This window comes from Triticum urartu, chromosome 6A (genome assembly GCF_056163025.1).
Source record: "Triticum urartu cultivar PI428250 chromosome 6A, HENAU_Tu73, whole genome shotgun sequence".
Taxonomy (NCBI): Eukaryota; Viridiplantae; Streptophyta; class Magnoliopsida; order Poales; family Poaceae; genus Triticum; species Triticum urartu.
In genome coordinates, this window is record NC_141878.1 from 514,972,542 (window position 1) to 514,990,451 (window position 17,910).

At 46.1% G+C, this 17,910-nt stretch overlaps 1 pseudogene across 1 annotated transcript; it reads left to right on the forward strand.

Annotated features, from left to right (window-relative positions):
* Positions 1–9,291: 9,291 nt before the first annotated feature.
* On the forward strand, positions 9,292–15,790 carry LOC125514555 (putative RNA-dependent RNA polymerase 1; annotated as a pseudogene). Its single transcript, XR_015608687.1, has 5 exons — positions 9,292–9,565; positions 10,870–11,417; positions 11,855–13,701; positions 13,954–14,104; positions 14,707–15,790. The product of XR_015608687.1 is annotated as a putative RNA-dependent RNA polymerase 1 (transcript).
* The last annotated feature ends 2,120 nt before the right edge of the window (positions 15,791–17,910 follow it).

Sequence of the window (17,910 nt, forward strand, 5' to 3'; positions counted from 1 at the left end):
CCTGACCTGATGGCCAGGGGCGTAGCTTTCGATCTGCTCAAGGTGGCCAAGCGAATTGGCCCGCGGTGCGAAGCCGCCCAAGACGAAGATCTGTCCGGGGAGAAAAGTCTCACCCTGGACCGCATTGTTGTCGAAGATCGAAGGAGCCATCGGGCCTGAAGGCGACGACACAGAGGAACTCTCAATGAAAGCACCAATATCGGTGTCAAAACCGGCAGATCTCGGGTAGGGGGTTCCGAACTGTGCGTCTAGGCCGGATGGTAACAGGAGACAGGGGACACTTTGTTTTACCCAGGTTCGGGCCCTCTCGGTGGAGGTAATACCCTACTCCTGCTTGATTAATATTGATGATATGGGTAGTACAAGAGTAGATCTACCACGAGATCAAGGAGGCTAAACCCTAGAAGCTAGCCTATGGTATGATTGTTGTGTATGGAGTTGATTCTGTCCTACGGACTACAACCCTCCGGTTTATATAGACACCGGATAGGGTTAGGGTTACACAGAGTCGGTTACAATGGTAGGAGATCTTGAATATCGCATCGCCAAGCTTGCCTTCCACGCCAAGGAAAGTCCCATCCGGACACGGGACGAAGTCTTCAATCTTGTATCTTCATAGTCCAGGAGTCCGGCTGAAGGTATAGTCCGGCTACCCGAACACCCCCTAATCCAGGACTCCCTCACAGAGCATATAGAGGCATTGCCTGCCTCTGCTGCAAGTGGGGATGTGAGCAGGATTATCACAATTAGATCACTAGCAAGACTCACAGTTAGGGATTTCACAAAGAAACTCTGTAAAGTGCCAGAGCCTAACATCTTGCATCACAGAGAAAAGCATTAACCGGGCCAACTCCACAAGTCACTAACCAGGCGCACAAATTGACTAATGTCTACTGATCTTAGATACTAATATATACATAAGAGGTCAGATGGTTAAACCCGGCAAGTTAACTTCACAGCCCACGGTACCTAAAAGTAGAACAACCTACAGACTACATAGAGGAGACATCTCAACATCGACCACATCACATTCAGGCTAACTCGGGTGAAAGCTTCTGCAATTCCAGCTTCACCAGAGACCCACCTCTCGGCCTACAGGATCACGGAAGGAACTAGCGCTAGTTCTACTAACTGAACTCAACTCCGGCACCACCGCTGCTTCTGTCCATCGCCGATTTGCTGGACAAACAAAGTGTTTGCGAGAAGGAAGAGGGGAGAGGAGGCGGAGCTCACCGGGGAGGCGCAAGGAGGCCCCGCGACAGCTTAGTAGCAACAGAGGTGGCCGGAGTTGAGGAAGACAGCGGCGACCCGAGGAAGAAGAGGTGGAGGGGTCGAGCGCCGTCGCGCCCTGGTTCCGCGGCTCGCCGGCCCGGTGTTGAAGCAGATTCTGCCTGCCGCTTTGCCTGTCGCCTCGCACGTAGCTCGAGCGGAGAAGGCACGGTGGAGCGTCACAGGTTTCTAGGGATGGGAAGGCGAGGGAGGGGGTGGGTGGGTGCGGTGAAGGCGAGGAAGGGGTGGATTGGGAGCGGACGGCGATGGGGGGCAGGGCGGGGGCTGACTGGGGGCGGCGACGGAGACGGAGGCGCGGGGGCGGCGGCGGCGTGGGTCGGGGCAGCGGGGGGAAGTGGATCTGGCGAGGGAGAGGGACGAAGGGGATCTGGCGAGAGGGAGGGAATTAGCTAGGGGGGAATCTTACTAATGGCGCACCCGCGGTCGGTGCGCCATTAGTAATCTTTTTTTTACATAGCAATGGCGCACCAGGCAGAGGTGCGCCATTAGTAATCTTTTTTTATATATAGCAATGGCGCACCAGCCAGAGGTGCGCCATAAGTAATTTATTTTTATTTTTTGTTGCATGTAATAATTTTTAGAAAATGAATATGAATATGAAAGAGTAATATTTTTTTATAAAAACAGTAATAATTGTTGTTTAACAACAATTGTAGTCTACACTTTTTTTTATTTTTTAAAAAATGAAGAGGGGAGAGGAGGCGGAGCTCACCGGGGAGCGGGGGAGGGTGCGGGGGGTGCTCGTCGGCGGTGGTGGAGAGGGGGAGGGTGCGGGGGGTGCTCGTCGGCGGTGGTGGAGCGGGGGAGGGTGCGGGGGGGTGCTCGTCAGCGGTGATGGAGCGGGGGAGGGTGCGGGGGGTGCTCGTCGGCGGTGGTGGAGCGGGGGAGGGTGCGGTGGGTCGTCGGCGGCGGTGGAGCTAGCGAGGGAGGGTGCGGGTGGGATCGAGATCGAGATGGAGGGGGATAGCGATCGAGATAAAGGGGCATCGAGATCGAGATGGAGGGGGAATCGAGATCGAGATGGAGGGGGATCGAGATCGAGTGTCCTCATGAATATTCAATATTTTATCATATTGAATATGAAAAAATATCATCAAATTTGGAAAAATATTCATGAATTCAAAAAGTGCCCATGAAATTTAAAAATATTCATGATATCAAAAAGTTCCCATGAAATACAACCGAGAAATGAAGACGACGATTTAAATACAGTCGATCTTAGCTAGCTATCTGTTCATAATCTTCTTGCCCTTCTTTTTCGCAAATGAAGTTCTTCTGTGGAACGACGTCCTTTAGGTAGGGTGGCCCTGCTTCTTCTTGTGGTGAATGCTGCTACTACTTCATCGTCGTCATCATGTTCGATCTTCGGGTCGCCGTACTTGTCGAAGTCTTGCTCATTGGCTACTCCATCCATTCCGATGATCTTCCTTTTGCCTCTCCTCATGACAACACGACTGGGCTTTGACGGGTCGGTAATGAAGAAGCATTGGTCCACTTGGGAAGCCAGTACCCATGGCTCATTTTTCGCGGTGACGTTTGCGCCCACGGTCTTGGATTTGGCTTCGGGTATAACCATGGTGGTGAAATACCGGTCTTCTTTTAGGACGCTCTTGGCCCATCTGACACGGAACATCGGGACCTTCTCTCCAGCGTAGCTCAGCTCCCAGATCTCCTCGATCCTTCCGTAGTATCTGTCCTTGTCGTTACCGGTGTAGGATTCCATCGTTACCCCGGAGTTCTGATAACCATTGCTCTTCATGTCCTTGTCCTCGGTGTAGAATGTGTAGCCGTTGATATCGTACGCCTCATAGGTCATCAGGTTGTGCTCGGCGCCCTGTGACAAGGCGAATATGAGTTGTTCTTCCGCGGAAGAATCCTCATGTAAAGGGTACGACAGAAGCTTCTGCTTAACCAACGTGTGAAACATGAGTTGTGCTCTTTGATTATATCTCCGTCCGTCCTCTGTAGGCCTCGGTCATTGTACGTCTTCTCAATAAAGGTTTTGTGCTCTACCACCCAAGGATCGACCACGTGTATGTGTTGTAGCGCGACTAGGTTTGCTCTTTCAAAGTCGGCGAGTCGACCCTCGAAGTCGACATGCATTTCGCGGCGACCCTCACGGTGACCCCATCCAGCGAGCCTGCCGAGGTGCCTGTTGACGGGCAGACCAACGGGGTTCTCGATGCCTAGATAATTCGTGCAGTAGGAGATGCACTCTTCGGTCAGAAAGCCCCTGGCTATACTTCCCTCTGGACGTGACATGTTGCGAACGTATCCTTTGATGACACCATTCATCCTTTCGAATGGCATCATGCTGTGCAGGAACGTCGGCCCGAGTTGGATGATATCCTCCACGATATGGACCAGCAGATGCACCATAACGTCGAAGAATGCGGGCGGGAAGTACATCTCAAGCTCGCATAGTATCACCACGATCTCTTCCTGTAGCCTTCTGAGTTGCCTCACGCCAACCGACTTCCGAGAGATGACATCGAAAAAGTTGCATAGGCCAAATAGCGTTTCACGGACGTGCGCGTCCATGATCCCACGGATTGCAACTGGAAGTATCTGTGTCATCAGCACGTGACAGTCGTGAGACTTCATCCCGCTGAACTTCCGCTTCGCTGGGTCTAGGTATCTGCTTATCTTCCCCGCATAACCGTAAGGAAGTTTTACTCCTATGAGGCAGGTGAAAAACTGCTCGATCTCCTCCTGACTTAGAGTGAAGCACGCGGGAGGGTAGTCATTTCCGGTCTTCTTGGCCTTATTGCCTTTGCGACGACTTTCTGTGTCCTGCTTCGTCTCATCATCATCATCATCATTAGCGTGAAGCTCCTGCCTGATGCCCATTGATTTCAAGTCTGCCCTTGCTTTCGGCCCATCTTTGGTCCTCTCTGGCATGTTGAGCAGGGTACCAAGCAGACTCTCGCACACGTTCTTCGTGATATGCATGGCATCAAGGCTGTGAGGCACACGGTGGATCTTCTAGTACGGCAAGTCCCAGAAAACAGACATCGTTTTCTATACCTTCAGGAGCGGCTCTGGCGCCTTTCGCTTCTTTCCCGGCTCTGGCGCCTTTTGCTTCTTTCCTGGCAGTGGGCAATCTTTCCAATTTTTCAACAGCCCATCTATTTCCTTGCCGCTCCTCGTACGCGGGCGTCTCCGGAGTTCGGTTTCACCATCGAACAGATCCTTGCGTTTCCTCCACGGGTCATCGTCGCGAAGCCACCTTCGATGTCCCATGAACACGGTTTTCGAAGACCCGGGATCTCTATCTAGCTGGCGATACGTTGTGTCATCCATGCACCTGACACATCCAGAAAATTCGTGGACCACCTGCCCCGTGAGATATCCGTAACCGAGATAGTCGTGCACCGTCGTGAGCAGTGCGGCTCTCATAGGGAAATATTCTTTCTCTGCGGCGTCCCACGTATTGGCTGGCGTTTTCCACAGCGTGTCTAGCTCCTCTTTCAGCAGCCCCAGATACAGATTGATGTCGTTCCCTGGTTGTTTCGGCCCTTCAATTAGCATACTCATGTGAATGTACTTCCTCTTCATGCACAACCAGGGGGAAGGTTGTACATCCACACAAACACAGGCCAGGTACTATGTGTGCTTCTCTGGCTGCCAAACGGATTGACTCCATCGGTGCTCGCGCCCAGCACGATGTTCCTTGGATTCTTCCCAAATTCTGGGTGTTTGAAGTTCAACGCTTGCCACTGGCTCCCATCCTTAGGGTGACTCAGCATCTTATCTTTTTTATTTATCTCCGAATCATTTGCGTCATCTTCTCGCTTCTTCTCCTCCCTATCCACGTGCCAACGCGGGAGCTTTGCTACCTTAGGGTCCGTGAAATACCGCTGCAGACGAGGAGTGATCGGAAAGTACCACACCACTTTTCGAGGAGCTTTCTTCCTCTTCTTGTATCGAGTGACGCCGCACACCGGACATATGGTAGACTCCGCGTGCTCGCCCCGATAAATGATGCAATTGTTCATGCACACATGGTATTTCACGTGCGGTAAATCCAGAGGACACACGACTTTCTTCGCCTCCTCGAAACTGGTCGGGCACTTGTTCCCCTTGGGAAGACGTTCGTGCCAGAATGACATGTTCTCATCGAAGCATGCGTCGGTCATTTTGTGTTTTACCTTCATCTCCAAAGCCATGAGCGTTACTTTCAGGCGGGTATCCTCGGGTCTGCATCCTTCATACAATGGAGTAACCGTGTCTATCTCCAGTTGATCCAGCTTGGCTTTCTCTCGGGCGGCAGCTCTTGCGTTATCCGTCTGCTTGAGAAGCAGCTCTTGAATATGAGGGTCCTGCACCCAGCCCATCGATGGTCCATCGTCGTCTGCTCCTCCGGCATCTTGATCTTCATGATCATGCCCTTCGTCTGCTCCGGCATCTTCCTCATCATCATGTCCGACATCTTCCTCATCATCATGTCCGACATCTTCTACATGTCCTGGAGATTCTTTGTCTTCTCGCCCGCCCGAGCCGCGGTGGTTGTCTTGCTGCCCTTCCTCATTTCTTACCCGGCCCCCATGGACGACTTCATAGTCATCTTCATCACCTTGCCACCGATAGCCATCCATGAAACCACGCAAGAGCAGGTGGTCCCGCACCTGCCCAGAATCCGGGTCCGCAATAAGGCTCTTCAGCTTGCATCTTCGACACGAACATCTTATCTCCGTCTTGTTCTTTTGAAGCATCTCGGCCTTCGCGGAGCTCAAAAACCTATTCACAATGCCTTCGGTCATCGTGCGGACCATGGTCACCTGCGGGGTAGAGCAAAACGATATTTTAGAACCAAAAAAAATTTGGCATGATTTTCCCTAAAAATAGGACCAAAAAGAATGCATAGTGCCAAAATTCTCGCCGAAACGGAAATGAATCAACATTCCGGCAAAATATTGGCAACTATCGCATTTCAAATACCGGTACCTACAAACACAAACATATATGCAACACCACAAATACATGCAACACCACAAACATACATAGATCTAGCTAGGCCACAAAAAGTGCATGTGCATGTTGTTGGAGCGAGCTAGGGAGAAAAAAAGTAGATCTACAACATGAAGATAGCTTTCCCCTTACTTACCTATCAAAAAAGGTATTTTTAACACTTAATTTTGATGAATTTATGGTGCAAATGAGGTGAGGAGGAGGAGGCAGCCGACAAGCTTAGAGAAGGAGGTGGGGGGAATGAAGTGGGGAAAGTGTGTGATTAGGTGTGTCTGTCCAAAAATATCTAGCTGGTCCCAGGTTACTAATGGCGCACCACACAGCCATGCGCCATTAGTAACCCAACATACTAATGGCGCACCACACAGACATGCGCCATTAGTAGTTTTGCAAAAAGTAAAAAAATAATCTTTATACTAATGGCGCACCGTGGCACAGTGCGCTATTACTAGTTTAAACTAGTAATGGCGCACTATGCAACGGTGCGTCATTAGTAGTTTTGCAAAAAAGTAAAAAAAAATACAGTAGTGGCGCACTCTATGGCTGGTGCGCCATTAGTAGTTCTAACTACTAATGGCGCACTCTGCCCGGATGCGCCATTAGTATGTTTGAAAAAATGAAAAAAAAACATTTTGTTACTAGTGGCGCACCGTGTGCCTGGTGCGCCGCGCACCACATGACTGGTGCGCCATTAGTGTCCATTCCATCTATAGCCCTTTTCCTAGTAGTGATACTAGCATAGCATTGATTATGATATGATAGTCAACCATCTCTTTCTTCATTTAATTGTATGACACATCATCAAAATTACCTAGTTGGCATGCATAATACTAGCTATGATACTACCATTACGACCAGTTTTATAGGGCTCAATTCAAAAATCTCACTAACCAAGATAAATGGTGAGTGGTGGAATACTTTTTGTAGTTTGCAAAAGCACCCAATTAATGCTCTTATTTTCCTCAAAAAAATATGTTTACCAATGCATTAATTGCAAAGCATGCATGCATAAAGTACATGCATTGATCAATTTTCTTTTAATACTTGCATGCAATGATTTAATGCACTTTGGAATCTGAACTTGTGATGGGGAACAACCAAATTGAGCCTTATAAAATGAAAAAACTAAAATTTTAAGATAAGCCCTATAAACAGAAAAGGTGGGAGTACTGCAACATCACACATATCAAGACAAGATAGTCTATAACCTAATAAATGAAGTGTTGCATGACACCACACATATATTACTCCCCATTATAAAGGTACTTCCCACTATATGCATGTTACTAGTCTAAGCTATTACTCATTGTGACTAGTCTAACCGAGCCGATTTTGTTAACTCGTCGTGCCATTCTTTCCTTCACGGGCGACACGGGCGGCGGCGCCGTCCCCCACCTAATCTTCCCTCTCCTCCTGCCTTTCCCTCCCGCCGTCGCCGGAGGACATCGCCGGCGAAGCTAATGCGGCTGACGGCGACGGCGGGGCCCCTGCTTGTGGCTGATCTTCCCGAGACAGAGGACACGAAGAGATCAAATCGATCTATGATTGCCACTCAAAGCCAGATTTGCTCGTACACAGGTACGTCTACTCGGCTAGACGTGCATGTGTTCCCACGCAAGAAATCAATCAAGCTATCTTTGCGCTTGGTTGAGGCTAGCACCTACGTGTTGAGTTCTCATCGACGGCGACGGATTCAAGCGGTGCTTCATGGCTGTTGGTGGCTGCCAAGCCGGCTATGGTGTCGTCAGCGGTTAGATCTTGCCACTTGTACGTCGCCGCGCTTCTCCGACTGTAAATTGGGTGCACGGGCTCCCTCTCATGCTGGGATGCAAAGTTGTCGCTGGTATGGATGCACTGCTAGGCTCCGTTTCGCCTCGGCAGCGGCCTCGATGTGGATTGCAGTGACCACCGAGACTTCAGCGGTGAGATGCAAACTATAGACGTTGGCTTGACGCAGAGGAATGGTGGTGCAGCGGCGACTGATATGTAGCTGTTGGGATCCTGGAAAAGTGTGGTGGTGACAACATTTGAGTGACTTTATGATGGTGCTACTCGAGCACCTGGTCTCGAGTTCAGGGGTGAAAGCCTAGGCGACCTGAGTTGGTCATGCCTAGCAATGGTGATGTTTTTACGTCGTTACCTTGTTGAAGGCATTGCTCGGATATGCTTGGACTATTTCCTGAAAACCTAGATTGTGATCTTGAGTGGTTGGATCTGGTGACGGCGGCTATTGAGCGTCGCTCCCTTCTTGAAGGCGTTGCTGTTGAAGAACTTTGTCGCTCGTGTGGTGTCATGAGATGGTTGGTGCGAATACGGTCATCGATGTAGTTTGCCAATTGTGGATCTGATCTCTTTGATGTCTTTTTTTTGCCTGCGCATAGCTTTTGGTCTTATATACTCCCTCCTTTCCGGTTAAGACTCAATTCAAAAATCTCATCAACCAAGGTAGATGATGAACGGTGGAATATTTTTTATAGTTTGCAAAAGCACCCAATTAATGCTCTTGTTTTCCTTAAAAAATTATGTTTACGAATGCATTAATTGCAATGCATGCATGCATTGGTTAATTTTTTTTAATACTTGCATGCAATGATTTAATGCACCTTGAAGTCTGAACATGTGATGGGGAACAATCAAATTGAGCCTTATAAAATGAAAAAACTAAAATTTTGAGATAAACCCTATAAACCGGAAAGGAGGGAGTAACTTTGCTATTTAGTGGCGTGTTTTTATGTGCGTGTGTTGGTGTTGGCTGTGTGCATCTAGATATGCAGAGGCCGGGTGTTCTCATTGTGTTTGTATTCTCTTAATACTTTATTATGAGCCAATAAAATTCACCCTTTGTCGAAAAATTCTTTCCAACACGGAGTTCTACTAGTGGATTGCATGCCTATATCGGTGAAGATTCCGCAGCGCAATTAACGAACCTTCGACGTATCCGGCCCAATCCCATCCATACCCCGCATCCCCCGGCCCCACCTACCTAGTACTCCGTAGTTCGTTTAAATGTTACTACGTGCACATTGACCGACGGCCCCCTCAAGTCCGCCTCCTTTCTCCTCCTCTCCACTCGCCTCCTCGCCTCCGCCTCTGCGACGAAACCATCGAGCGCTCATCAACTCCTCCCAACCCTCTCGTTCGCCCATCCATCTCCCCCAACTCCCTCCCCAGATCCATCCACTTCTCGCCGCCGCTGCTCCGCAATCTGCCACGCCGACGGCAACGGGAGCGACGGACATGGCCATGCCTGCTGCTGCTGCTGCCGGTCCCGGGCTGGCGTCGACCTGATTCCTTCCTTTCGCCGGTAAAGAATCCTACCCTAATCGGACGGATCGCTCCCTCCCTCCAGTCGTTTGGGGTTTCGTATCTGCCTTGCTGTGGCATTGAGCAGCCGGGGCCCGAACCGTACCTAATTTGTTGCCGTCTGCGGTTCTGCTAGGTTTGTTCTTTTGCGGCGCGCGAGGTCGATCGTAGTTTTCTCCGTGTAGATTAGATCGGTCGGAGCTAGTCCGATGGGGTTTGGTGCCCAGGCTCGAGCGCAACTTATTTTCCCTGAATTTTGCGGGGTTCAACTAAACCCACAAACACCACGTTCAGTCCGTCCCTCAGGATGCAAGCGGACGGCGTCCACATTTCCCCGTAGCAAAAATTGCATTAATCTCTATTACTCCCTCCGTAGAGAAATATAAGAACGTTTAAATCACTACAAAGTTTTTATGTTAGTTTACAGAGGGAGTACTTTAATATAACTGTACTAGTTTAATTTCTATGTTCGTGGATGGTCCCAAACATGCGGACATGCGGACGCCGTGTGCTTCTATCCCTACACCGCCCTTGCTCACCAATAATAGAGAGGGTGTTGCATTTGTCCCCTGCATTTTTTTCGGAAGGTGTTATTGAGGTAGGTGGGAAAGCGTAGTGGGTGTACAAATTGTGGAAATGTACGTCTCCGACTGTTTTATTGATTGACATTTTTCTTCAGAAATATTAAAACCCTACAGCAGATAAAATGTCCATGTTGATGCAAGGGATTTACGATGCTCTAAATCGAAAATTGCCATGTAGTAGTACAAAAAATGCCTGAAAAATTGCCACACTGCACAGAGTAATTACCATGCGTTTGATTGGAATTTGATTGGGATTCGACAGTACTAAGGGCGTTCGCTGGGTTTACTTAAAAATCTGACATTTGCTGGGTAGTGGAATCCTTTTTCTTGCTGAAGAGGGTTTTTTTTTGGCTGACATGTTTATGCTATTGCATTGTAATGGGATTTTGTCGCAACAGTTATAGTTTTGGGTGAAACTGTGGTACATGGATCTACTTAGTTTTGGGTGAGACCATTTGATTAGAGATTGAACTAAAGAAGTCTAATATAAAAACTGCAACCTGAATTTCTTCCTAAAAATAAGACCTGCCATATGTGTACACAGATCTGTCTATACTTTCCAATGACTTGGCTGGTTCTTTTACCATGATTATGCACTGCTGCAGTTTTCATATGCATCCTGAATTTCTTCCTAAAAAGAAGACCGCCATATGTGTACAGATCTGTCTATACTCTCGAATCACTTGACTGATTTTTTTACCATGATTATGCAATGCTGTAGTTTTCATATGCACCATCACCATGGGTGGCAAGACTCTTCAGGTGTCAGGATTTCCTGCAACTGTCAATGCAGACCATGTCAAGGATTTGCTGGAACGAATTGTTGGTGTGGATAACGTCTGTGTGGTTAAGCTCAGGCCTCCGAAGAACAACTCTGCAAACTCAAGATCTTTTGCCATTGTTCAGTTCCAGACCGAGGCACATGCTTCGCTGGTGGTGAATGCGGCTCGTGGGAATGCACTTAGGAGTGGAAGCAATTATCTGAAGGTCCGACCTGCGGAACGTGACATTGTTCTGAGACCAAGAACTACGATTTTTAATCTACGGGGTGCAACATTGCATTTTGGCTGCCTTCTGAGGGAAAGAGTTTTATCTGTTCTGTGGAGCGGAACAGACGTTTCTGCTGAGTTTGGATTTGCTATGAAGAAGATTGACTTTTGCCTGACCTACAAATTGAAGAAATACAGACTTGAACTTTCATATGAGAGCATATGGGAGATCCAGCTTCATGATCCACCTGGATCACAAAAAAAGTTCCTTTTGATTCAGGTATGTTTAGCTGTACAACACTTGTTTATGTATGCTGAACATCCTTTTCATGATATCATTTTACACGTACCTGCAAATTAGTTTACCATTTTGTTGTTGTTGCTAATTTATGTGTTTGCTCCTCATTTTGTTTTATGTACTCTGAAATGTTTGTGTGTTGTTACAAGTGCACAACAATAATTTTCATTTTCTCTAGAGTACTGATATAATGATAACCAATCCATATGAAGTTATGCTACTAGAGTTTTACATTAGAGCCCAAGATGATGGGATGGGAACACCAACTGCAGTATTTCCTTGATAATTGCATACCTCTTTAAAATGCCGATCCATCTATGGAACAGCTTTTTAGTTAGTTCAAGTTTTTTCTGTTTCTTGAAAGCTTGGAGCTCTAGATTTGTCATAACCTCAGTTTGAGAATTTTTGTCAATTCTCAGGTTCTGGCTGCTCCAAAAATTTACGAACAAAACTTACAGCATTCTGGCTCTATGTACGACGATCCATTATTCAACTATTTTAGGGATGATACTGATGATCAGTGGACCAGAACTACTGATTTTACTCCATTAGCCAGCATTGGGCAATCATATATTCTGTGTCTGGAGCTACCACATGATTGTGATCTCCCCAACATTCAAGAGTACTTTGTTTACTATAAAGAACACAAGCGTGACTTTCATTGCCATCGTGGACATTCATATTCAAGCAATACTTGCTTTGCTCCAATTGTGAAATCTCTTTATTTCACTGATATCCCCTATGAGATACTCTTCAAGATCAACCACATGGTTCAGAATGGGACACTTAGTGGGCCGACACTTGATGACAACTTCTACCGTCTGGTCAGCCCGGGATATGTATGTATTGACCATATAAAGCGTGCACTTGAAAATATGTCATACCTAAAAAAGACTTGCTTGAATCCAACAAATTGGTTATCTGAACAATACAAAGAAATTAAGAGATCACGCTACATGTTAACATCACCAAACATAGCTCTGAATGATGATGGGTTGGTATATGTTTACAGGGTGCAAATTACCCCTGCAAAAGTGTAATTTTATGGTCCTGAAATTAATGTCTCGAATCGTGTTGTACGGAATTACGCTGATGATTTGGATAACTTCCTTCGGATTTCATTTGTCGATGAGGACTGTGAGAAGCTTCGTTCGACTGATTTATCACCACGTTCTGCTCCCGGAAATAATGCAAGGAGAACTGCTCTGTACAACAGAATTCTGTCGGTCCTTTCAAATGGCATCACTATTGGTAACAAGCACTTTGAGTTTTTGGCTTTCTCTTCAAGCCAGCTGCGGGATAACTCTGCGTGGATGTTTGCTTCTCGTCCGGGGTTGTCCGCCAGTGACATCAGGGAGTGGATGGGGAACTTCCGTAATATTAGAAATGTGGCAAAATATGCTGCAAGGCTTGGTCAGTCCTTTAGCGCCTCAACAGAAACCTTGAAAGTACATAAGTATGAGGTGCATGTAATTCCAGATATAAAAAATGGTACGAAGTATGTATTCTCTGATGGAATTGGAACCATTTCAGCTGATTTTGCAGACGAGGTGTCTAAGAAGTGCAAATTGGCCCGCTTTACTCCCTCTGCTTTCCAAATAAGGTATGGGGGTTACAAAGGTGTTGTCGCTATTGATCCAACATCACACTGGAAACTTTCTTTAAGAGGAAGCATGTCAAAGTTTCCGTCAGACAACATCACACTGGATGTCCTTGCATACAGCAAGTACCAGCCATGTTTCCTGAATCGGCAGTTAATCACTCTTCTTTCAACTCTTGGAGTTAGAGATAACATATTTGAACTGAAGCAACAAGAAGTTGTGAAGCAGTTAAACAGAATGGTTACTGAACCACAAGCTGCTATTGATGCAATTGAACTTATGCCCATGGGAGAGATTACCAATGTTGTTAAAGAATTGCTGTTATGTGGCTACAAGCCGGATGTTGAACCATATCTTTCTATGATTCTACAAACCTTTAGAGCATCCAAGTTGCTAGAACTGAAAACGAAGTCAAGGATATTCATCCCAGAAGGACGAGCAATGATGGGATGCTTGGATGAAACCCACACACTGAAGTACGGAGAGGTATTCATTCAAGCTTCTAATAGTGCAAATGACAGTGACAAGTTCGTCGTAACTGGAAAAGTTGTCGTTGCCAAAAACCCTTGCCTCCACCCTGGTGATATCCGTATTCTCGAGGCTGTTTATACCCCTGTTCTGGACCATATGGTTAACTGTGTTGTCTTTCCGCAGCAGGGGCCAAGGCAAGTATTTACAATTGCATCGTGTTCTTCTATGTTTTTCGAATATGTCTTTTAGCAAAATCTCATTTCTGTAAATATGTTCTTATTTGGTACTAGAAATCAACAGTGGAAGATAAAACAGGTCTGTACATTTTAAATCGAATAAACTTTTACTAGTTGGCACTCATGGATGTCATATTATTACTTCGATATCGTACTCTTATTTTCTTTGCCCTTTGTTATCGAAATCAGCGTCGAATTTGGTTCGTGCAGGCCTCATCCTGACGAGTGTTCAGGAAGTGATCTTGATGGGGACATATATTTTGTTTCATGGGACCCAGATCTCATTCCAACTCGTATGGTGGCACCTATGGACTATACTCCAGCACCAACAGAAACATTAGATCATGACGTTATGATCGAGGTATTTTAAGTTTTTAGCCGATATTATTCATATTAAATGCTACTCATGATAACGGCTGTACATCCATTGCAATGAACTGTCATTTAGTCGTACTTCTGATTGTGAGTTTCTTTTTGACTCTGCTTCTTGTGTTTCTGAAGAGTTGACTACCTGAACCTATTTCCTGAGATCTGCATGTTTTAGTTTGTTTGTTTGTACTTTTCCCCCTGATACAAAATGTAGGCACTTGTAGAGTTGGTTACAAGAACTAAGGATGGTGGTAGGCATGTTACCCTTCATTTGTTTCAAATACTACCCTTCATTTATTTCAAATACTACTTTTTCCCTCCCAAATACAGTAAATGCTAGAATTACAGGCTCAATTGTTGATGAAATTTACGTGGGGCTAATTAGGAACAACATGAGAAGAACTGTATTGGGAGTGTAGACTTAGGATCAATTTGAAAAGATAGAAATACCTGTGTTTTGGATCGGAGGAAGTAGGAAGAAATAAATCTATTTCTTTTCTGATGAGTACATACATTACTACTTTTAAGGAAATTCCAAGCATCCTGTAAAAAAAATCTGACACCCTGCTTTGGAACTATTCTAATATTATGCAGGAAGTACATGAGTATTTCGCAAATTACATAGTTAATGAGAGTCTGGGAATCATTGCCAACGCGCACGTGGTCTTTGCGGATAGGGAAAGCTTGAAGGCTGAAAGTACACCATGCATTAAGCTGGCAGAGCTCTTCTCCGTTGCTGTTGATTACCCAAAGACTGGAGTGCCGGCTCAAATTCCGGGCGAACTACATGTGAGGGAGTATCCAGATTTTATGGAGAAGCTCGACAGGGTCACCTACGTATCTGAGGGAGTAATAGGGAAGCTGTATAGGGAGATTAAGAAGCAGAGCCCTCACATAGGGCATTTCACAAAGGATGTGGCAAGGCGGTCTTATGACAGTGATTTGATTGTTGATGGCTACCAAGACTACATCGACGAAGCTGTGTGGATGAAGGGAGAGTATGACTTCAAGTTGGGTAATCTGATGGAGCACTATGGAATAAAAAGCGAGGCTGAGATAATAAGTGGATGTATTCTTAAGATGGCGAAGAATTTTACCAAGAGTAGTGACGCCGATGCTATTAGACAGGCGGTGAAATCATTGCGGAAGGAAGCAAGGTCATGGTTCAGCGAGATGAACGCCAGTGAGAGCGGGGATGTTCCTGAAGCCTTGTATGCCAAGGCATCCGCTTGGTATCATGTTACCTATCACCCCGAGTACTGGGGTTGTTACAATGAAGTATATGGTCGGCCACACCTCATCAGCTTTCCATGGTGTGTCTATGACAAGCTGCTTCTCATCAAGCAGAGAAAGAAACTTCGAAGGAGGATGCAGCCTCATGTGCTTGATCTCCAGAATAGCATGAGGCGAAACAAGATTTTCGGTTGAGTGCTACCATCAGGCTGTGGTTTGCGTTGTATATATATTTGAACATGTCGATTCTCGTGCTAGAATGTTCGTCGAAGGAATTATAATTGCATATGATACGTGTTTGATGGACATGTGTGTATGAACCTTGGGGTCTTTTGGTTGCCGTCGTTAAATATATTTCTGTGGTTTGATCTGTAATCGTACCTGCTTTTCCCCTGTCTTTTTGGTAATATGCATGTTCATATTAATCCTGTGTTTGACCAGTGCTTGGTGCATTGAAATGAATGGAGGATCCAAATTTAGAGATTGTGAGACTGCTGATAACTGGTGGTCCGGTTCAGAAGAGAAAAGTACTGAAACCACAAATAGCGATTCAACTGATATGGTCTCGGGTGTACTTAACATGCTTCAGAAGGTGGTCTCGTTGAGAAATGCAATGCCATGATAAAGACATCTCTAGGCCAGGGCTCTATGAGATGCCTATCATGTGATAATGAAATCCTATCATCGTCAGAAAAGGGAAAACCAGGTCGATCCCTTTTCCACAACGGCTGTCCTCGCGCTGTGTGCCCAGGTAAGTAAATGGTCCAGCCGGTGAGACTCGAGTGGCGTCTTCCCTCGCTGGAATCTTTAGTGGCCCCGCCGCGCCGCTTTGCTTGTGTGGATTGTTGTTTGGTCCTTTCTTGTCGACCTTCTATTCGTCCAGTGACATGCCCTCTCATCATTCGATTCTTCTGCCTGTACCTGGTAAAAGTAATTAGTGTTTTTGACATTAACATAACTTTTATAGTACTAACTAGTCCAGAAAATACTACTCCCTCCATAGACAAACGTAGGATGTAACGTCTTACATTTGTGTATGGGGGGGGGGGGGGGCAATTATGCAACAAAATCATTCATCTATACCAATGTTAAAAGACACAAAGACGTAGGTCCAACAAATCTCGGCCATCAAACCAGACCAATCCGACGACCCAGGCTACTCCAATGATGAGCGCTTATCACATTAGAGTGCAGTTAATATCGTATCAAATATCCATCATAAAAAAACCATAGCAAATATCAATTCTAGTGCTAATCATATAATTAACATGTAAAAAGTATAATTCCTAATATTCTGTGCAATTAATAAACTGTCTAATATGAACGTGCGTTGCATGTATGAATTTACCAGTTCCTACTAAGGCAAGAGAAGACTTTGGAAACATGGTAAAAAATTCAGCACTGTGATAGATATCCCTCTGTTTTTCAAGATCCACAAGACACATTCTATCAGAACCGGTTCCTGCCAAGAAAAGAATGTGTAGCACCGATAAATCCATTGGATTATATTTACAAATGGCTCCATTGGGTCCAATGTCGGGGCATAAAACCAATTGGTTCACGTCTAAAATCCAAATCTTAGAAATCACTAAGTGTAACACCCTCGGTGCGGCTATATCTCCCACGTGTCAGAGCACGACTTAGAGGCATAACCGCATTGAAGGCAATGTCGTAAGAGGGGTAATCTTTACACATGCCATGTACTGAATAAGAAAGAGGTACAGAGTTGGCTTACAATCGCCACTTTACACAATACATGAATAAAACATTACAACATCCAGATACAAACAAGGTCCGACTACGGAACCAATATAAAAGAAGATTACCCATAATGCTACAGATCCCCGATCGCCCCAACTAGGCTCCACTACTGATCAACTGAAACGAAACAACACGATGAACAAGATCTTCATCGAGCTCCTCCTTGAAACTCAGTTGCGTCACCTGCACGGTAACCTCGGCACCTACAAACTGGTTTTGGAAGTATCTGTGAGTCACGGGGACTCAACAATCTCACACCCTAGCGATCAAGACTATTTAAGCTTATAGGTAAGGTAAAGGTATGAGGTGGAGCTGCAGCAAGCGACTAGCATATATGGTGGCTAACATATTCAAAAAGAGAGCGAGAAGAGAAGGCAAAAGCACGGTCGATGAACTATGATCAAGAAGTGATCCTAAAACAACCTACGTCAAGCATAACTCCAATATCGTGTTCACTTCCCGGACTCCGCCGAGAAGAGACCATCACAGCTACACACGCGGTTGATGCATTTTAATTACGTTAAGTGTCAAGTTCTCTACAACCGGACATTAACAAATTCCCATCTGCCCATAACCGCGGGCACGGCTTTCAAAAGTTCAAAACCCTGCAGGGGAGTCCCAACTTAGCCCATCACAAGCTCTCACGGTCAACGAAGGATATTCCTTCTAGCGGGAAGACCCGATCAGACTCGGCATCCCGGTTACAAGACATCCTCGACAATGGTAAAACAAGTCCAGCAAGACCACCCGCTGTGCCGACAAATCCCAATAGGAGCTGCACATATCTCGTTCTCAGGGCACACC